A 21,221-nucleotide genomic window follows, 5' to 3' on the forward strand; every position below is an offset into this window, starting at 1 on the left:
AGCTGACTGCTCCAAGCTGGATGTGCTCCTCTGGGACATCTTGGAAGGGAATGTCAGCTCCACTGGAGCTGAGAAGCCAGCAGTGATTAAGAATACAGCAGCGTCCCCGCGGAGGTGAAACCTCCCCTCCCCCTACCCTCCCCCGGGGAGCGGGGAGTTCCTGAAGGTCAGCATGCAGAGGCTGAACCCCATGCCAGCCAGCCAATTTGAAAACGAGTAGGACTCGCCTATGTGGTGATGGCATTGAAGGTGTGGAAGGATGGATACCCGAGAGCAGCGGATGCTTGGGGTGGGCGGTGGCTCTGGAGTGCCCAGGGAGAGGCTGAGAGGGGACATGAGCAAAGGTGCAGCCTCGGGTGAACCCCACTGCGACCGGAAGGGGTGGAACGTGGGGAACAGCCGAGGCCTGGCATTTCCACATGGCATGCTCAGAGAGCCCCTGAAGAGAGGCCAGCAGAGGCAGGCGGTCGCCGGCGAAGGCGGGGGTCTTGGAGAGGCGAGTACCCCGGACAACTACCAAAGGGAGCAGCGGCCTCAGAGTGGAGCCCATCTAGGCCTGGGAGAGCAGCTCCAGGTGCTGTGAATGGCAGAGCTGAGGGAGGGTGACTGTCCTCCCCCTCGGGACCCACAAGAGAGCCAGTGAACAGGAGAGGCCAGACGCTGGCCTTGTGACAGTGTTGGAATTCGGTGGTTTTGCTTTCCTAGGATAATGATCTTGCCCGGATTCTTTCTTCTCCGTGCACAAGTGCCTTTAACTTCAAACAAAACAAAAGAAGGAAAAAAAAATCAAAACAAAGCAATAACAACAACCAAACTCTGTGTGTTTTAAGAACACTGAACGTTGAATCTCTGGCTTGAAAAAGACTGTGGCACCTATGAAGTTCTTGGTTGTGGCATATTTGCTGTAGATGTGTTCCATTCGATCATGATGTGGAATGTTTGCTTAATGATACAAAGAAGGATGGCACTCTTTGATGTTGCATTTGTCTAACTCTGTGAAGCTGTGTTATTTTGACCGCCTCAAACACCTTCTTGGTCTAAGAAAGGGCTGAGCGGCCAATATTTAGGATGGAGAGAGCTGAGCAGGGCTGCCAGGCAGGGGGAATAAATAGGAGCAGAAGTCAGGAGAGTATCGAGAAAAGGAGAGGGAAAGAGGACGCCAGAGGCCAGCCACACAACCATTCAGCCGGCCGCTCAATCAAAGCAAAGAAAAGCATACAGGATAGAGAAAGGTAAAAGTTCAGAGGGGGACAAAATTAAATGGGATAATTAAAGTGAAGAAAAGATGGAAAGAAAAGAGCCAAGTTAAGCCCGGGCATTTATAAGTAAGAATAAGTCTCTGTGTATTTATTTGAGTGCTGGGTTGGAGGCTCCCAAGAGTAAAATATTATGAAAACAAACAAACAAACAAAAACAAAAACCACGACAGTTCTTGATGTTTTGCATTGTGGTGTGGAGATGAAAATGAGCTCTGAGGGATGAACAAGAAAGGAAAGGTTATGGCTCAATAAGGGACCTGGTTGTGTGCCAGGTTGACCAAGGGTCAACGATGCTGGTTGGTTCTGGTGAACTTGACAACAACCTGGACTCCTCTGAGAAGAGCGAATGGGAATCGAGAAGAGTCTTCCCTGAGCCGGGCCTTCAGCCCAGTTTGTAGGTTATTGTTTGATACACGACGGATGTGGGAGGGCACGTGAAGAGAGGAGGTGGGTGAGTGGTCAGTGCCAATCCCTGGGCAGATGGCCCTGTGTGGGATAAGAGAGCAGGCTGAGCAAGCCGGTAGGCGGCCCTCATGCAGGTCCTCTGCATCACTTCCTGCCTCTAGGTAGGTCTCTCCCCTCACCACACCACACCCAAGACCCTCTGACCATTAAGCCCCAGAAACCCAGCCCTCCCCACCTCCCCCACCCATCCACATTTCCACCACTGTGGTGCTAAGCAGTTGAAAGAAGAAATCAAACCTTCTCACCCCAAGGTTGCTTTCAGTCACACATTTGATCACAACAGTAACAACCTCAACTAAAAACATCATCCTGGTCTCTACTCAGAACCAAAGGGGCAGGAGCCCCAGGAGATGGTTCTAGGAGCCTGCTGGCAGAGATTGGGCTGCTTCTGTTCCTGCTCAATTCCAACTCCCTCTCATTCCAACATCCCTGACCATCACCACCACCAGCAGCAGCAGAAGAAGAAGAAGAAGAAGAAGAAGAAGAAGAAGAAGAAGAAGAAGAAGAAGGATGAGAAGAGGTAGTAGGAGGAGAAGGAAGAGGAGGGAGAGGAAAGGGAGAAGTAAAATGAGAAACATAATCGTAGTATTTGTAGTAGCAGTAGAAGAGAAAGAAGGAGAATTAGTAGAAGAGGAGGAAGAAGAACAAGGAGAAGAAGAAGAAGAAGAAGAAGAAGAAGAAGAAGAAGAAGAAGAAGAAGGAGAAGGAGAAGGAGAAGGAGAAGGAGAAGGAGAAGGAGAAGGAGAAGGAGAAGGAGAAGGAGAAGGAGAAGGAGAAGGAGAAGGAGAAGGAGAAGGAGAAGGAGGAGAAGAAGAAGGAGAAGAATGAGAAGAAGGAGAGGAAAAAGAAGAGGAAGAAGAAGAGGAAAAAGAAGAAGCAGGAGTAGCAGCCTCAGGAGTGGCCGTCATTATTGCCAGGGTAACAACTGCATGTCCTAGTCCCAACATCCGGTCTCTCCTGCTCTTGATATGGGACCTAGTTTCAGCTCTGATTGCAGACCAATGTCCAGTGAGGAACCCCGCTTGGTTCTGTTTCTGCACTCTCTTTACTGAAAAGCTGGGGGAGTCCCGACCACACCCACTGGCCTCTGTTGAAGACAGAGAGCAGGCAGGTCAGGGACTTAACAGGCAGCAGAGGCCAGCCAGTTGCCTGTGGTTAGACAGGACCTTTCCCTGGCCAGTGTGCTGTGGATGGGTCCGGTGCCAGATGGGTGAAGGCTTTCCTTCGTGGAAGCCACCGCCTTCCGGAGCAGAGAGGAGAGTCGGAACGCAGGAAGGGACACATGGTCCAGCGGATGGGAGGCTGGAGAAGGTGTGAAGCGCAGAGGCTCTGGACACACTGAGCTTGCTAGAGAGGATGGACTGTCAGCCTGGCCGGTCAATCGGGAGGGCGGGGTGGTGAGGATGCAGGGCACACACGCTGGCCAATAGGTCACCTGGACTAGCCCAGGTCTCAGAAAACCAGGGAGCATTGCCGTGACCTGCAAGCAAGGGCTTTGCGATGGCACAGAAGGAACTAAGATTGAATGATCTGTGTTTGTGCCTCTCCGGCCTGTGCCTAGACTTCTGTCTCTCTGTCTCTGTCTCTGACTCTCTACACTCCCTCTCCGTCTCCCCCCTCCCCCATCTCACTCTCTCCCTCTGTGTGTTTGTGTGTGCATGTAACAGACCGACCGACAGACAGACAGACAGAGAGACAGAGAGATTTTAGCAGGGAGGGAGTAGTGTCCTGTAGGGCCAAAGACCCTGTGGTTGACCAAGGGTGTGGGTGGGCTCTGGGCCGAGTGAGACGCGGGAGCGGTGGGGTTCTCCACCTCCACATGGTGGAAGAGGGCCTGAGGAAACACCTCCTGCCCTGCCGAGTCACGGGAGCTGGGATGCACTCAAGGGTCTGGAAGAGTTGCTGTGGGCAATGCGCTAGGGGAAATAAGGCATCCTGGTCCCTACCGGAGTTGTCCCTCCTCAGCATAGGAGGCACAAGGAGGTCCAGAATCAGGGACGCGATTCGGACCCTCATCAAGAGAGGTCCGCCAGGTAAGTCTCCATCGTGAGAGAGGCAGGCTGTGTGGGGCCGGTAGTGTGGGGTGGGAGGCTGGAGGTGTGGGGTGTGGGTGATGTCGGGGGCGTGGTCTAAGAACCACGGAGGCGCTGGCTGCTGGCACCAGTGTGCAGAGGAGATGTGCTAGGTATGTCAGGTGCTTTGAAGTGCCCAGGAGGTGAGGAGGGATGCAGTGTCTTTGCAGTTGGGTCTGGCTGGCTGAGTTGAGGAGAGCGACCAGGTTAGTGGGTAGGCGCTGGCTCACTGGAGCGCAGCTGGCACTGGCGCTGGCCAAGAAGAGTCCTTGTGTGGTGTGCAGAGTGCGCGCGCACGACTGGGGACTAGGAAGGACTGGCGGCCGGCCGGGACACTGGACGTGTGGCTGAGGACCAAAAGGGACTGGACTCTGCATGGGCCGGGAATCGAACCCGGGCCTCCCGCGTGGCAGGCGAGAATTCTAACACTGAACCACCCATGCCATGCCCAACACTCTTCCCCGACTGCTCCCACAGCCTCTGCTCCCCGACAGTCCCTCCATCACCTGGATCCTGGGCCCTGGCCCTGGGAGCGCCACGGCCACGGCCACGAGAGTTCCCGGTCCAGACTGAGGCTCTGGGGCTCAAGCGCGCCTCTCCCGGACGGACGCCTAGGCCCCACGTCACCCCTGCCCCTGCTGGCCGACGGAGCGGGCGCGTGGTTGTGCGAGCACCAAGCGTCTGCCAGGCGTTGGCAGGGAAAGGCCACCTCCGCACACGAGAATCCCCGACGACCACAGACCACCAAGATGGGTGCGGTGGGCGTCTCCCGCGGCTGTTGGAGGGAATGGAATGGGCCCGAAAGGGCTGGCGGATGCGAGGGCTGGGCCAAGAGTTCCGGGGGTCGGGTGGGGTGGACCAGTCCTGTGTTGGCCAAAGAATGGCAGCGGGCAGGCAGGCTGGCTGGCTGGCTGGCTGGCCGGGCTGCCGGGGCGCTCAGGAGCGGCCGCCTCACTTTCTCCTGCACGCTCCCCATGCGCTCTCCTCCAGGAGTTGGTGGCAGCTGAGAGGAGGGCACCGGTGTGGGCGCCAAGGTTGCGGGTGCGAGGGGAGCGGCGGCGCTGGAGGGCTTGTGCAAGGACGCGCCATCTGCGCTCTCTCTCTCTCTCTCTCGGGATGGGGTGGCCAAAAGATGAGCGTGTCATGAGTGGGATTCGAACCCACGCCTCCAGGGGAGACTGCGACCTGAACGCAGCGCCTTAGACCGCTCGGCCATCCTGACGGCCGGTGTGTGGGCGAGACCGCTCGCGGGGCTGGCAGCCGGCGCCCACGCGCGCGCCGAGCGGACCCGGAGCGACTGGGCGCCAGGGCAGGTGTCTGCGGTCCGGGTGCTGAGGCTGCGGGCCTGGCCCGGGTTCCACCGCGTGGACGTGGAGACGCTCCTAGGCGCCAAAGTCGCTGCAGGTCCCGGGGGTGCGGTGGGGTGCGTCCGGGGCAGCAGCCCAGCGGGCGCGGGGCCGCACCGGTGTCGGCGCAGCCTCTCGTGGTGGCGTGGGCGAGGGCGGCAGAAAGCTGTCACCTGGGAGAGCCCGGCTCAACAGCCCGGGCGGCGACCCGGCGATCGCCCAGGGTTGCGGGTTCGGGTCCCGGTGCCAGGGCCGTTGTGGCGGCGTCCCGGGAACTTTGGATTTGTGTGCGGAGGTCGGCCGTGGTGCCAGGGAGAGCTCAGGGCCTGTCTGGAGCGACGGAGAGGGCCCCGCGTGGCGATGACGACGTCGTCGCGGTCCTCCCCGTTAGTATAGTGGTGAGTATCCCCGCCTGTCACGCGGGAGACCGGGGTTCGATTCCCCGACGAGGAGACGTGCCATCTTTTTAGCCAGACCGTCGCCCACGGCCGCGCTGGCCCTTGTTCCCTTTCCAAGCGCCGGGATCGGGCGCCCGTGTCCCGGCCGGCGCACCCGCCTGCGGACCCCCGGGCCCCTCGCCTGGCACCTGGCTCCTGGCCCAGCACCCCGACGCCACGGAACCGGTCGCCCTCCCTACCAGGCGACGGGTGTCAGAGCCGCCCGGGTGCGACTCTCGTGTCCGGAGCCCACGCTGCGCCAGGCGAGTCTTGGTGGGGATCCGCCCCGAGCGCTCCCGGACGCTCGCTCGTCCCCGAGGCCCTGGCGGCGCGCCGGGTTGCTGCTGCAGTCAGGTGGCGGCCAGAGCGCCCACCAGGGCCCGGCGCGTGCGTGCGGGAGGCGCGGCTGGGACGGCGGGGAACAGCGCGCAGCGGCGGAGCACCGGTTGGCGGTGGCTCGCGCGCTGGCGTTGGCTTTGACGTCGGGGCGGTGCCCGAGGGGTAGGCCACGTCGCCGTCGCCGCTGTCCACTGTCCGGTGTCAGTCCCCGGCGTCGTGTGGGTGCTGTCCCGGCGGTGCGGCGTTGGTGGTATAGTGGTGAGCATAGCTGCCTTCCAAGCAGTTGACCCGGGTTCGATTCCCGGCCAACGCAAGCTGCCGGTGTTTTGCCAGGTCCAGGGCCGAGGCTGGCCCTGTCTGGCACCCCTCAAAGGTCGTCCGGACCGCGCGACCGACCGATCCCTGGACTGAGCGAAGGAAGGAAGGGAGGAGGCAGGGGGGCCGAGACGTTTTGAGGGTGTGTCTAGCGGGAGGAGAACCGCCAGGGCCAAGCGTCTAATCCGCGGGGAGGCGCCGAGCTTGGCGGAGAATCGCCAGAGGGCAGCCGGGGGCGGGCAGCTGGCAGGGCAGGAGTAGGCGCAGGTGCCCGCGAGCCCCGAACGGCATCCTGGTGAGGCCGGTAATGCGGGGCCATCGGCTCTCTCGCCGGGCGGGCGGGCATTGTAGCCTAGAGGCTGGCTGTCAGCCTGGCTCCGGGAGGCGAGTGTCTGGACCGTCGGGCAACTGCGACGCTCCCTGGTGGTCTAGTGGTTAGGATTCGGCGCTCTCACCCCCGCAGCCCGGGTTCGATTCCCGGTCAGGGAAGCCTTTCTTCTTTCTCTCTGGACCCCCGACTCCTCCAAGCCCTCTGTCTCCTCTTGCCACCTCACTCGGGATCCTTGGCGCCAACAAATCACATGCCCCCCTTTTGTTCAGGGGCATCGCGCCTCTGCTCGCCCCTGCTGCCCCCACCCAGCACAACACAGCCCGCTCCCTGTCTGCACAGCCCACCCTTTGCCTCGCTTCCCACTGCCGCCCACCGTCTATCACACAAGACGCCAACTCTGCGACTGGACAGCTCAGCCTGGCTGCTTCCCGTCCCGCCCAGCTTACACACCGCCACCATCACGCGGGCACACACACCCACCACGCAGCCCTGGAGCACACGCTTCCGAGCCACTCATGGACCCCACAGAGTCTCCAACTCACTCCCCCGCCTGCTCTGAGCTCCAGAAGAAGCCCCAGCTGCCCCGCCTGCCCCCCCTCCTCCTCACAGGCTCCCTGTGAGCTTTACCCTGCTCTTCACAACTCAAAGTCCGCTTCAAACAAATGGAGCCATTTTTTTTCAGTGAGTGTGTGTGTGTGTGTGTGTGTGTGTGTGTGTGTGTGTGTGTGTAGAGGTGTTGGTGTGTTGTGTGTATGTTACTTTTTATGTATATCTTGAAAGACTCCAGGGTGGTGTTGGATGGGATGGGGAGGGACGGGACCTGCGGTGTGTCGTGGGGTTGCCCTGGGGAGGTGTTAGTTCCGGGCAGACGGCCAGATCAGGTGAAAAGCATCCGGTGTGCTTACCTTATTCAGCGCCGCCGCCGGGGCGGGCAGTGCGCGTCACCACCAGCCCCGGTTTCCTCGAAAGCCCCTAGAGCGTCTGAGGAGAGCTGAGGCCAAGTCTGACATTTGCAACGCCCCCATTTCTCCGGCTCCTTGGGGACCGGGGCGCGTGGGTGTGGGGAAGAGGTGCAGGCGCAGGTGTGAGGCGGAAAACTGGAGCGGAACGTCGGTCCACCTGTTGGGTCCAGCGCCAGGTGGGTTCCCTCGGTCCTGCCCGTGCCAGCAAGTCCGAGGCCCAGAGTCAGATCCTTGAGTGCTGACGGCTGGATTGAGCTCCGCCCGGATGGCAGGCATAGTGGGAGATGCCAGTGGATCCTGGGGGAGCCCAGACAGAGCCTGTTCCCCACCGGACTCCAGCCCTCCCCTGTCCCAGAAGCCCTCCCAGTCCGGGCGCCTGGAGACACCAGTGTGAAGCGGCATCTGGGAAGGGTCCGTCCGGCCGTCCCCTGGCCACCCGTGTGACTCGGAGAGAAGGCCTGGGGGGGGGGGACCGGCGCGGGGGAGGGAGGGCAGACACCGGGCAATCCTTCGCTAGCTGTCCGTGGAATGCCAACCGCAGGGATGCAGGGATGTCTGGCTCTGTGCTAGCTGGCTTTGGGCAACGTGACACCTCTGGGAAGAGGGACTGTAGCGTGAGAAAACGTCTCTATAGCGTGTGCCTGCCCTGAGTGATGGATGTGGGACAGCCCAGAGGAGGTAAGTAGGCATGGTGTTGGGGTGCGGGGAAGGGAGCGGGCACCGGATGAGGGAGTGGCGAGTTGTGGCCAGGGGCCTTCCCACCCCTGGGCAGGCAATCCTGAGCTGTGTAGGACAGCTGGCTGAGCAAGCCGGTGGGGAGCACTCTCCCACAGACACCTGCTTCAGCAGTTCCTGCCTCCGGGATCCTACCCTGGCTTCCCTCTGGGAGGGACTTAGGAGCCTAAGCCAAGTGGCTCTGGGTCACTCGCCATAATACAAACCTTAACTCAGGAGGAACATGGTTCCTGGAGTGGAGTCTTGCTGTGACAGACCCCATCACCTGGCCTTCCCCAGGATGGGGAAAGGTCCATGAACTGTGGGCAGGCGGGCAAAGCAGCTGACTGCTCCAAGCTGGCTGTGCTCCTCTAGGGCAGCTTGGAAGGCAATGTCGAGAGCCATGCTGACAATGACGACTACGGAGTCCTCCCCCCCCCCCCCCGACACACACACACACCTGAAGTTTCAGCGGGCACGTGGGAAGTCACTGAAAGAACTCCTTTGGGGCCCTTTGGGTGATTGGAATGAAGTAGGTGTGGTTCTGCGAAGCCAGGGGCTGAAGAATCATCTGTGGTTTATGAACAAGAGATCCGGAGCCAGCAAGGTGAAACCTTGGTTGTGCAGGGACAGTCCTCGATGGCGCTCCTCTGGAGCTGATTAAGAAGACAGTGGTGCCGCCGCTGCCGAGGTTAAACCTCCCCACACCCCTACCCCCCCCCGCCCCCGGGGACAGGGAATTCCTGAAGGTCAGCATTCAGAGGCTGAACCCCATGCCAGCTAGCCAATTTGAAAACGTGTAGGACTCGCCTATGTGGTGATGGCATTGAAGGTGTGGAAGGATGGATCCCAGAGAGCAGCAGAGGCTTGGAGATGGGTGGTGGGTCTGGAGTCCCCAGGGAGAGGCTGAGAGGGGACATGAGCAAAGGTGCAGGCTCGGGTGAACCCCACTGCGACCGGAAGGGGTGGAACGTGGGGAGCAGCGGAGGCTTGGCATTTCCACATGGCATGCTCAGAGAGCCCCGAAAGAGAGCCCAGCAGAGGCTGTCACAGGCGAAGGCGAGGGGTCTTGGAGATGCGGGATCCCTGGGACAACCACAATAGGGGAGCAGCGTCCTCAGAGTGGAGCCCATCTAGGCCTGGGAGAGCAGCTATGGCTGCTGTGAATGGCAGAGCTGAGGGAGGGTGACTGTCCTCCTCCGGACCCAAATAGAGCCAGTGAACAGGAGAGGTCAGACACTAGGCTTGTGACAGTGTTGGACTTCGGTTTTGCTTTCCTAGGGTAATGATCTTGCCCGGATTCTTTCTTCTCCGTGCACAAGTGCCTTTAACTTCAAACAAAACAAAACAAGGAAAAAATCAAAACAAAGCAATAACAACAACCAAACTCTGTGTGTTTTAAGAGCTGAGCAGGGCTGCCAGGCAGGGAGAATAAATAGGAGCAGAAGTAAGGAGAGTACTAAGAAAAGAAGGAGAAGAGGTCGCCAGGGGCCAGCCACATAACCATTCAGCCAGCCATTCAATCAAAGCAAAGAAAAGCATATAGGATATAGAAAGGTAAAAGTTCCCAGGGGAAAAAAAATTTAAATGGGATAACTGAAGCGAAGAAAAGATGCCCAGAAAAGAGCCAAGCTAATCCCGGGCATTTATAAGTAAGAATAAGTCTCTGTGTATTTATTTGAGTGCTGGGTGGCGGGCTCCCAAGAGTAAAATATTATGAAAACAAACAAACAAAACAAACAAACAAACAAAAACAATACCAACGACAGTTCTTGATGTTTTTACATTGCGGTGTGGAGATGAAAATGAGCTCTGAGGGATGAACAAGAAAGGAAAGGTTATGGCTCATAAGGGACCTGGTTGTGTGCCAGGTTGACATAAGTAGGCATGGTGTTGGGGTGCGGGGAAGGGAGCGGGCACCGGATGAGGGAGTGGCGAGTTGTGGCCAGGGGCCGTCCCACCCCTGGGCAGGGAATCCTGAGCTGTGTAGGACAGCTGGCTGAGCAAGCCGGTGGGGAGCACTCTCCCACAGACACCTGCTACAGCAGTTCCTGCCTCCGGGATCCCACCCTGGCTTCCCTCTGGGAGGGACTTAGGAGCCTAAGCCAAGTGGCTCTGGGTCACGGTGTTTGATCGCAATAATACAAACCCTAACTCAGGAGGACCCTGGTTCCTGGAGTGGAGTCTTGCTGTGACAGACCGGATCACCTGGCCTTCCCCAGGATTGGGAAAGGCCCTCGAACTGTGGGCAGGCGGGCAAAGCAGCTGACTGCTCCAAGCTGGCTGTGCTCCTCTAGGGCAGCTTGGAAGGCAATCTCGTGAGCCATGCTGACAATGACGACTACGGAGTGCCTCACCCCACCTCCAAACACACACACCTGAAGTTTCAGCGGGCACTCCTTTGGGGCCCTTTGGGTAATTGGAATGAAGAAGGTGTGGTCCTGCGGAGCCCGGGGCTGAAGAATCATCTGTGGTTTATGAACAAGAGACCCGGAGCCAGCAAGGTGTAACCTTGGCTGTGCAGGGACAGTCCTGGATGGCACTCCACTGGAGCTGAGAAGTCAGCGGTGATTAAGAAGACATCGGTGCCGCCGCCGAGGTTAAACCTCCCCACACCCTACCCCCCCCCCCCCGGGGACGGGGACTTCCTGAATGTCAGCATTCAGAGGTTGAACCCCATGCCAGCTAGCTAATTCGAAAACGTGTAGGACTCGCCTATGTGGTGATGGCATTGAAGGTGTGGAAGGATGGATCCCAGAGAGCAGCAGAGGCTTGGAGATGGGCGGTGGTGGGTCTGGAGTCCCCAGGGAGAGGCTGAGAGGGGACATGAGCAAAGGTGCAACCGCGGGTGAACCCCACTGCGAACGGAAGTGGTGGAATGTGGGGAACAGCCGAGGCTTGGCATTTCCACATGGCATGCTCAGAGAGCCCCGGAATAGAGCCCAGCAGAGGCTGTCACCGGCGAAGGCGAGGGGTCTTGGAGATGCGGGTTCCCTGGGACAACCACAAAAGGGGAGCAGCGGCCTCAGAGTGGAGCCCATTTAGGCCTGGGAGAGCAGCTATGGCAGCTGTGAATGGCAGAGCTGAGGGAGGGTGACTGTCCTCCCCCTCGGGACCCAAATAGAGCCAGTGAACAGGAGAGGTCAGACACTAGGCTTGTGACAGTGTTGGACTTCGGTTTTGCTTTTCTAGGATAATGATCTTGCCCGGATTCTTTCTTCTCCGTGCACAAGTGCCTTTAACTTCAAACAAAACAAAATAAGGGGAAAAAATCAAAACAAAGCAATAACCACAACCAAACTCTGTGTTTTTTAAGAGCTGAGCAGGGCTGCCAGGCAGGGAGAATAAATAGGAGCAGAAGTAAGGAGAGTACTAAGAAAAGGAGAAGGAGAAGAGGTCGCCAGGGGCCAGCCACATAACCATTCAGCCAGCCATTCAATCAAAGCAAAGAAAAGCATATAGGATATAGAAAGGTAAAAGTTCCCAGGGGAAAAAAATTTAAATGGGATAACTGAAGCGAAGAAAAGATGCCCAGAAAAGAGCCAAGCTAATCCCCGGCATTTATAAGCAACAATAAGTTTCTGTGTATTTATTTGAGTGCTGGGTGTCGGGCTCCCAAGAGTAAAATATTATGAAAACAAACAAACAAACAAACAAAAACAATACCAACGACAGTTCTTGATGTTTTTACATTGCGGTGTGGAGATGAAAATGAGCTCTGAGGGATGAACAAGAAAGGAAAGGTTATTGCTCAATAAGGGACCTGGTTGCGTGCCAGGTTGACAAAGGGTCAACGATGCTGGTTGGTTCTGGTGAACTTGACAACAACCTGGACTCCTCTGAGAAGAGAGAATGGGAATCGAGAAGAGTCTTCCCTGAGCCGGGCCTTCAGCCCAGTTTGTAGGTTATTGTTGGATTCATGACGGATGTGGGAGGGCACATGAAGAGAGGAGGTGGGTGAGTGGTCAGTGCCAATCCCTGGGCAGATGGCCCTGTGTGGGATAAGAGAGCAGGCTGAGCAAGCTGGTAGGCAGCCCTCATGCAGGTCCTCTGCATCACTTCCTGCCTCTAGGTCTCTCCCCTCACCACTCCACCCCCAAGACCCGACTCTGACCACCTAAGCCCCATAAACCCAGCCCTCCACAACTCCCCCACCCATCCACATTTCCACCACTGTGGTGCTAAGCAGTTGAAAGAAGAAATCAAACCTTCTCACCCCAAGGTTGCTTTCAGTCACACATTTGATCACAACAGTAACAACCTCAACTAAAAACATGATCCTGGTCCCTACTCAGAACCAAAGGGGCAGGAGCCCCAGGAGATGGTTCTAGGAGCCTGCTGGCAGAGATTGGGCTGCTTCTGTTCCTGCTCAATTCCAACTCCCTCTCATTCCAACATCCCTGAGCATCAGAAGAAGAAGAAGAAGAAGAAGAAGAAGAAGAAGAAGAAGAAGAAGAAGAAGAAGAAGAAGAAGAAGAAGAAGAAAGAAGAAGTATTAGGAGGAGGAGAAGGAAGAGGAGGGAGAGGAAAGGGAGACATAATCGTAGTAATTGTAGTAGCAGTAGAAGAGAAAGAAGGAGAATTAGTAGAAGAGAAGAAGAAAAAGAAGAAGGAGGAGAAGGTGAAGAAGGAGAAGGAGAGGAAAAAGAAGAGGAAGAAGAAGAGGAAAAAGAAGAAGCAGCAGGAGTAGCAGCCTCAGGAGTGGCCGTCATCATTGCCAGGGTAACAACTGCCTGTCCTAGTCCCAACATCCGGTCTCTCCTGCTCTTGATATGCAACCTAGTTTCAGCTCTGATTGCAGACCAAAGTCGAGTGAGGAGCCCCACTTGGTTCTGTTTCTGCACTCTCTTTACTGAAAAGCTGGGGGAGTCCCAACCACTTCCACTGGCCTCTGTTGAAGACAGAGAGCAGGCAGGTCAGGGACTTAAGAGGCAGCAGAGGCCAGCCAGTTGCCTGTGGTTAGACAGGACCTTTCCCTGGCCAGTGTGCTGTGGATGGGTCCGGTGCCAGATGGGTGAAGGCTTTCCTTTGTGGAAGCCACCGCCTTCTGGAGCCGGTCAGTCTGTCGGGATGGCAATTATGCCCAGCACACAAGCCTGCCTATAATCACCCTTGACTAGCCCAGGTCTCAGAAAACCATGGAGCAGTGCTCTGATCTGCCAGCATGGGCTTCGGGATGGCACAGAAGGAATTCAGGTTGAGTTGTCTGTGTTTGTGCCTGTATGTCAGGTTGTTTTTGAAGTTCGTGTGTACTAAGTCCTCTGACTACAGAAAGCACTTGCAATGGCCTGGCTGCCCCTGTGGTTCCAGTGCTCAGACCCTGTTACTCCATTTTCACAGTGACCTCTCCCCAACAGGAAACAATGCGACCACCTAATGCTCCCCAACATAATTTTGTGTGTGTTCACAAGATGGTTTTTCTCTAGGTACTGATGACAGGTGAAGTTAATTATATAATGGGAATCAAGCACTGTATCAAATGTGGAAATAAAAATGTAAAAGACAAAACAAAGTTAAGCATGAAGTGTAATGTTGTTTTGATTGAAAATGCAGAAGCAATAAAGAGCAAAACTAGAAATATTAAGTTATGGTTAGGATGAGAGTTGAGGCTGACAACATTTTGAGACAATGAAGTAAGTCCTAAGTAAAAAAGGACCTGGGATGTGCCTCAATGGCACACCTTGCCTAGCATTCCAAAGAAAAAGGAGCAGGGACTGGCGTGAGAGGCAGGGGAGTGGAGAGAGTCAGAGTGCATATAAAGTTTGATATTTATGTCTAGACAGGAAGAGAAAAGATATCTGAAAGCAGCAAATTGCCAACCTAACAGAGAAAATGAATGTATCCAAGAAAAGAGAACAGCTTGTCAGAAGTGGGATTCGAACCCACGCCTCCAGGGGAGACTGCGACCTTAACGCAGCGCCTTAGACCGCTCGGCCATCCTGACATGGTGAACGATGCTCAATTCCCTCACCTCCCTGATATGTGGATTCCATCCGTGTGTCCACTTGAGTAGATGTGTTGGGGTTCCAGGGCTCCTGGCTGATTAGGTACTCAGTCATCTAAAAACTGTCTGTCCTTCATGTTTTGAATATCTGTTTATCTATTTCATTTCACCTTATTTAAAGGTTTACTTTTGTTGCTATGAGTCAGTGACAGTCCCTGGATGCCAGACTCCAAAGCAGATGACAACGCAGATGACAACGAAGACAGAGTCCCTGAAAGAACTCCTTTGGGGTCCTTTGGGTGTTTGGAATGAAGAAGGTTGTGGTCCTGTCGAGCCTGGAACTGAAGAATCATCTGTGGTTTATGAACAAGAGACCGGAGCCAGCAAGGTGAAACCTTATCTGTGCGGGGACAATCCTTGATGGCATTCCACTGGAGCTGAGAAGCCAGTGGTGATTAAGAAGTCAGCAGCGTCAAAATTCTTGATTAATTTTTTTCACGGTTTTGGAGATTTTAATCTAATGTCATGAACTAAAGTGTTTCCATCCACTATTTCTCAAGCATCCACAACAGTCTGTGTTTCTTTTCTTTTTAAATTTTTTAGAGTTTATTTATTATGTTCTGCACAGTGTTCTGCCTGAATGTATGTTTCCCCATCAGAAGAGGGTCCCATATTTTGTTGTGAATTACAATGTAGTTGCTGGGATTTGAACTCAGGTCCTCTGGAAGAGTTGCCAGTACTCTTTACCTCTGAGCCATCTGCCCTCTCCTCAAACAGTATTTTGTGAGTGCTCTGAATTATGCTTTGTTTGTTCTGAGTTTTTGTTCTGTTTGTTTTTCTTGTTATTTGTTTATTTGTTTGTTTGTTTTGTGGTGTCCAGCTCTAGCCCAGTTCTGGTCTCAGGATTGAGCTGTGAATTTGTTGAAAATGAAGAGTCTGTCCTCTGATTGTCTTTCATACACATGGACCACAATACCTCAAGCTGTCTTATTAATAATGTATTTATAAATATTATTTATTTATAATAGATCAATCATGCAGTTTCAATCATTTCTCTCTAATCGTTTTCCAGGTCATTACCATTTACTCATTTTAGTTTCTTTTCCTCTTTCCCAGTCCCTTGTCATCATTAATTTACCCTATTCCTGTATCTTAGCATGAATTTTATATTCCAAGCCAAATGGTTATATCTAGCCAGGCACATCCTGTTTGCACCTTGCCCAGGCTGCCTGCAAACATGCCATTACACAATGAAAGACATTCAGACCCTCCAGTTAGTCCTTAACAATATGGTGCTTTTATATTCTTATAGTTAGCAGAGAGTATGATCCCATACCTAGAATAATACTTTTCAGGTGTAAGTCAATTTCTACATGGTCTTCATATCAGGTTTATGTGAGCTGCAGTTATAATCCTGTTCTTTATACAGTCTCGGAATGGTAATGACTAATACCTCACTTTTAACTGTTGGGACAAAGTTTCTATTCTTCCTGGCAGTGTCTACTTTCACTTTTACTTCCAAGGGCATGGGAGATTTAGATTCTTTTGTTGATATTTTGGTATCAGAAAAATATCTGACCTGTCTTTCAAGCCCTGGCACCAAAGTGATGTCTGACCTTTCAATGACCTTTATCTTTTCCTTATATGTTCTATAAGTTCTTAATGTTACCTTTTAGGAAACCAGGTCCTAAGTTCTTGGGATATGGTTCTGTCTGTCTGTCTGTCTCTCTGCCCCCCCCTCTTTTAGAACAGTTAAGTAAGCCAGAATTCTTAACCTTAGTGAGTTCCTCCTGCTTACTCAGGATGACTGACTGCAAAGGTAGCAGGGATAACTTGAGGAACTGGTTTCTGTGATAGATTGCAAAGAGGTTTAATTTCCTTGTAGAAACTTTAGAATAATTCTCAGCTTTTGTTCCCAGTAAACTCAGCCAGAATCACAACTGACAAAGCCAAACAAAGAATTGCCATAGGAATAGGCCTGGTGAAAGTTAGAAAGGTCTGAAACTTGTGAGCTCCCTAGGACCAGGGCAGAGGTCTGCAGTAGTGCTTTCGACGAGGTCCTTGCCAGGTCAGCAGAATTCTCCAAAGGGCCTTGCCATAAGGAGCTCCATTTGCCAAATGTTTCTGGGCCATCCCAGGAGGATACTGCATGGCTTCCAAATGTTTTTATTGCTATATTTTCATTCTAGTATCTTAAAAACACCCTTTTCTAATTAAAAAATAAAATAGAACTAGTTTGGTATTCTTATGAGTCAGAAACATGTCTAATCCCAGGATAATAATTTCAAAAAGAAAACTCTTTCTCAAGGACAACCACACTCTTAGATGCATTCCATAATTTTCTGGCTACTTATGAAGTACTTCCAGCAACGAAAGAAGATTTCATATTCCACTGTAGTGATACTTTGCCTCTATTATTGATATTGTTCATTTTATGTTATCCCGACACTTAAACACTTGTAGATCACAGACATCAAGTTAAATTAGTAGATACATATAATAGTAAGATATTTACTTATGTAAAGAGTACTTACATGCAAAAATAGTAAGTATGTAGACAGAGAAGAGAGTTTTACAAAACTTTGTACAAGCTGGGTGTGGTGGTGCCTACCTGCAGTTCCAACTCATGGAAAGTAAATGAAAGAGGAGAGTCAGAGTTTAAAATCATCTGTAGCTATTAAGGGGAACTTGTTCAATATAAGACAGTCTAAAATCACTTAACTGCTTGATTGATTAATGTATGTCCATAGGCTGGAGAGCTGACTCAGTGGTTGAGAGCACTAGCTCCTTTTCAATGAACCGTGGAATCTGGCATCAATGTGGGGGGCTCACAGCTCACTGGAACTAAACTTCCTAGGGATATGATGCCCACTCTGGACTCTATTTGGTGCACATGCATGCAGAAAAAAACAACCAAACACGAAAAAATAAACATAAGGTATTTATTTAAGTGTATCAGACAGTATATTTAGGACTGTACATTATTATCTATTTTTATTTCTTTTGTGGTTCCGAGTCTGACATCCAGGGACTGTCACTGACTCATGGCAACAAACATAAACCTTAAATAAGGTGAAATGAGATAGTTGAGCAGATATTCAAAACATGAAGGACAGACAGTTTTTAGACGACTGAGTACCTAATCTGCCAGGAGCCCTGGGACCCCATCACATCTACTCAAGTGGGCACACGGATGGAATCCACATATCAGAGAGGTGAGGGAATTGAGAGAGTCATTTACCATGTCAGGATGGCCGAGCGGTCTAAGGCGCTGCGTTAAGGTCGCAGTCTCCCCTGGAGGCGTGGGTTCGAATCCCACTTCTGACAAGCTGTTCTCTTTTCTTGGATACATTCATTTTCTCTGTCAGGTTGGCAATTTGCTGCTTTCAGTTATTTTTTCTCTTCCTGTCTAGACATAAATATCAAACTTTATATGCACTCGAACCGACTCTCCCCGCCCCCCCCCCAATCCCTGCTCCTTTTTCTTTGGAATGCTAGGCAAGGTGTGCCATTGAGGCACACCCCAGGTCCTTTTTCACTCAAGCCTTACTTCATTGTCTCTAAATGTTGTCAGCCTCACCCCTCACACGGACAGGATTGAGAGATTGATAGCTCTTATGCACTGTAAGTTAATATTTCTAGTTTTTCTCCTTATTGCTTCTGCATTTTCGATCAAAAGAACACTTCATGCTTAACTTTTTTTTTCCTTTTACAATTTTATTGCCACATTTGATACAGTGCTTTATTCGGATATAATATATAATTTATCCGAATAAATTATATATTATATAATATATAATTAACTTCCCCTGTCAGAGAGTGCCTGGAGAAAAACCATCTCGTGAACACACACAAAATTCTGTTGGGGAGCATTAGGTGGTCGCGTTGCTTCCTGTTGGGGAGAGGTCACTGTGGAAATGGAGTAACAGTGCCGTCTCTGAGACCTGGAGCCAGTGAGTTCTGAAAGCAGACGCTTTTGATGCCCACGAACTTCCAACACCACCCGACATCCAGACATGTTCGCCCAGCCCTGGGGCACACCACCTGGTGCCCATTCCATTTCTCCAACTCTTGCGGGAAACACCCACCCCGCCCATCTTGCTGGGCTGTGTTCGTGGAGGCGTCTTCTCTGCCAGTGGCCTTTCCCTGTGTAACCTGCCAGACGCTTGGTGCAGGCACAGCAACCCGCTCGCCTACCCGCCCCAAACATTCGCTAACATGCAGGAGGTGCCCAAGGAAACAGTCTGGGCGTGGCCTGATTAAATCCACCACCCTTAATCCCTGGCCTCTTCGAAAGTACCCAGAACCCGCCCTCGAACCCGCTCCCTTCCTGCCCTGGCTTCACATACGATTGAAAACCGCAGTGGCGGTGGAGAAGGAGGGAGCAGCTGAGCAGGGGGAGGATTGACGCGCGGCCTACAAGCATTGGACAGAAGGAGTTCACTCCCAAAGCCTCAGTCTGCACCTGGGATTCTCCTCTTCCTCGCGTTCCCCTGCAGGGTCCAACGGCCCAGGGCCCAGGATATATCAGGCAGATGGCGAAACCCAACGGCTCCGACTCTTAAGTCTTCCTCTGGGCCAGAACCTACACATACATACCTTTGGCCTTTTGCTGTGACTTTGGCCCTACAGTCTAGTCCTCCCTCCCGTGTGAGCTCTCTCTCTCTCTCTCTCTCTCTCTCTCTCTCTCTCTCCCCTCTCTCTCTCCTCTCTCTCTCTCTAACACACACACACACACACACACACACACACACACACACACACACAGCACACTCGGGAGCCAACGCACAAGCCAGAGAGGGACACACATGCACAACTCAATAGACGATCCTCCTGGGCCACCCGACAGCCCTTGCTCACAGGTCAAGCACTGAACCCTGGCGCTCCAAGGCTCCATGACGTAGCCTCTACCAGGCTGCTCATGAGCATGTCGTCTTAGGCCGGCATCCTCACAACCCCGGGGCGATGAACCGGTCAGGCTGACAGCCCTCACCAGCGAGCTCACTGAGCAAAAATACACTGCACCTCATATTTTCTCCACCTCCCCACTGCTGGTCCCTTCGATCTGTAGGACTCTGCTTTGCGCTTCACTGCGGTGGGAAGAGGCGAAGGAAAGCCTTCATCTGACCGTCAACGGGACCGTTCAGAACCCACAGGCCTGGATAGCCTCTGCAAACTGAGGGCTCTGATCTGCCTGCTCTCCCTCTTGAACAAGGGGAGAGGGAGCCATCTGGACCCAAACAGCTTTTTTATAAAGAGAGCTCGTGAGAACAGAGCGAGGCTATAGAGTTGATTTTTATTTTTTAATGGCAAACACAACTCAAATGTTTGGTGCTAGTGATGTATGGGGATGTTGGGATGAGAGAGGGTTGGAAATAAACATGAGCAGCAGCGCCCTATCTCTGCCAGCAGGCTACTAGACTATCTTGGAGAGCTCCAGTACACTTATTTCTGAGTAGAGACCATGATCAAGTCTAGGTGTTGCGGATGTTGTGATAAAAAACTCAGTGACAAAAAGCAACCTAGGGATGAGAAGACTTTATTTCTTCTTGCAACTTCTAAGTGCCAAACGGCGGAAGTGGAGATGTATGGGTAAGGTTGGAGGTTGGATGAGAGCACATAATCCTAACCATCAGAAAAGAGGACAACATAGGGCAGACACCAGTAACCCGGAAGTCAAAGTTCTCACAATCACGGATATACCCTTTCCAGATGCGGAATGACACTGGTGTCAATCAGTGCCGGGACTGGGAGGGCTTCTGGGATAGGGGAGGGCTGGAGTCCGGTGGGGAACAGGCTCTGTCTGGGCTCCCCCAGGATCCACCGGCATCTCCCACTATGCCTGCCATCCGGGCGGAGCTCAATCCAGCCGTCAGCCCTCAAGGATCTGACTCTGGGCCTCGGACTTGCTGGCACCATCAGGGCCGAGGGGACCCACCCGGCGCTGGACCAAACAGGTGGACCGACATTCCGCTCCAATTTTCCGACTCACACCTGCGCATGCACCTCTTCCCCACACCCATGCGAGGGGCCCCGGTCTCCAAGGAGCCGGAAAAACGGGGGCGTTGCAAACGCCAGACTTGGCCTAAGCTCTCCTTAGATGCTCAAGGGGCTTTCGAGGAAACCGGGGCTGGGGACACGCACTGCCCGCCCCGACGGCGGTGCTGAGTAAGGTGACCACACCGGATGCTTTTCGCCTTGATCCGGCCGTCTGCCCCGCAGTAACACCTCCCCAGGGCAACCCCACGACACACCGAAGGTCCGGTTCCTCCCCATCCCATCCAACACCACCCTGGAGTCTTTGAAGATATACATTAAAAAATAACATACACACAACACACCAACAACTAAACACACACACACACACTCACACTCACACACACACTCACTCACTCAATCACTCACTGAAAAAAAAATGGCTTTATTTGTTTGAAGCGGACTTTGAGCTGTGAAGAGCAGGGTAAAGCTCACAGGGAGCCTGTGAGGAGGCAGGTGACGCAGGCGGGGCAGCTGGGGCTTCTTCTGGAGCTCAGAGCAGGCGGGGGAGTGAGGTGGAGACTCTGTGGGGTCCATGAGCGGCTCGGAAGCGTGTGCTCCAGGGCTGCGTGGTGGGTGGGTGTGCCCGCGGGAGGGTGGCGGTGTGTAAGCTGGGCGGGACGGGAAGCAGCAAGGTTGAGCTGTCCAGGCGCAGAGTTGGCGTCTTGTGTGAGACACGGTGGGCGGCAGTGGGAAGCGAGGCAAAGGGTGAGCTGTGCAGACAGGGAGCGGGCTGTGTTGTGCTGGGTGGGGGCATGAGAGCGGCAGGGGCGAGCAGAGGCGCGATGCCCCTGAACAAAAGGGAGGCGTGTGATTTGTTGGCGCCAAGGATCCCGCGTGAGGTGGCAAGAGGAGACAGAGGACTTGGAGGAGGCGAGGGTCGAGAGAAAAAGAAGAAAGGCTTCCCTGACCGGGAATCGAACCCGGGCCGCGGCGGTGAGAGCGCCGAATCCTAACCACTAGACCACCAGGGAGCGTCCCAGTCGCCTGACGGTCCCGAC

General features: G+C 53.6%; 8 non-coding genes across 8 annotated transcripts; 4 read left to right on the forward strand and 4 right to left on the reverse strand.

The window, feature by feature from the left end:
* Positions 1–4,168: 4,168 nt before the first annotated feature.
* Positions 4,169–4,239, reverse strand: Trnag-gcc (transfer RNA glycine (anticodon GCC)). Its single transcript has one exon. It is a non-coding gene; the product is annotated as a tRNA-Gly (tRNA).
* A 696-nt stretch (positions 4,240–4,935) lies between these two features.
* Trnal-cag (transfer RNA leucine (anticodon CAG)) lies at positions 4,936–5,018 on the reverse strand. Its single transcript has one exon. It is a non-coding gene; the product is annotated as a tRNA-Leu (tRNA).
* Positions 5,019–5,523: 505 nt separating this feature from the next.
* Positions 5,524–5,595, forward strand: Trnad-guc (transfer RNA aspartic acid (anticodon GUC)). Its single transcript has one exon. It is a non-coding gene; the product is annotated as a tRNA-Asp (tRNA).
* Positions 5,596–6,159: 564 nt separating this feature from the next.
* On the forward strand, positions 6,160–6,231 carry Trnag-ucc (transfer RNA glycine (anticodon UCC)). The gene has a single exon. It is a non-coding gene; the product is annotated as a tRNA-Gly (tRNA).
* Positions 6,232–6,650: 419 nt separating this feature from the next.
* Trnae-cuc (transfer RNA glutamic acid (anticodon CUC)) lies at positions 6,651–6,722 on the forward strand. The gene has a single exon. It is a non-coding gene; the product is annotated as a tRNA-Glu (tRNA).
* A 7,379-nt stretch (positions 6,723–14,101) lies between these two features.
* Trnal-aag (transfer RNA leucine (anticodon AAG)) lies at positions 14,102–14,184 on the reverse strand. Its single transcript has one exon. It is a non-coding gene; the product is annotated as a tRNA-Leu (tRNA).
* A 3,244-nt stretch (positions 14,185–17,428) lies between these two features.
* On the forward strand, positions 17,429–17,511 carry Trnal-aag (transfer RNA leucine (anticodon AAG)). Its single transcript has one exon. It is a non-coding gene; the product is annotated as a tRNA-Leu (tRNA).
* A 3,611-nt stretch (positions 17,512–21,122) lies between these two features.
* Trnae-cuc (transfer RNA glutamic acid (anticodon CUC)) lies at positions 21,123–21,194 on the reverse strand. Its single transcript has one exon. It is a non-coding gene; the product is annotated as a tRNA-Glu (tRNA).
* Positions 21,195–21,221: the final 27 nt, after the last annotated feature.

Source organism: Peromyscus maniculatus, chromosome 11 (genome assembly GCF_049852395.1).
Source record: "Peromyscus maniculatus bairdii isolate BWxNUB_F1_BW_parent chromosome 11, HU_Pman_BW_mat_3.1, whole genome shotgun sequence".
NCBI lineage: Eukaryota > Metazoa > Chordata > Mammalia > Rodentia > Cricetidae > Peromyscus > Peromyscus maniculatus.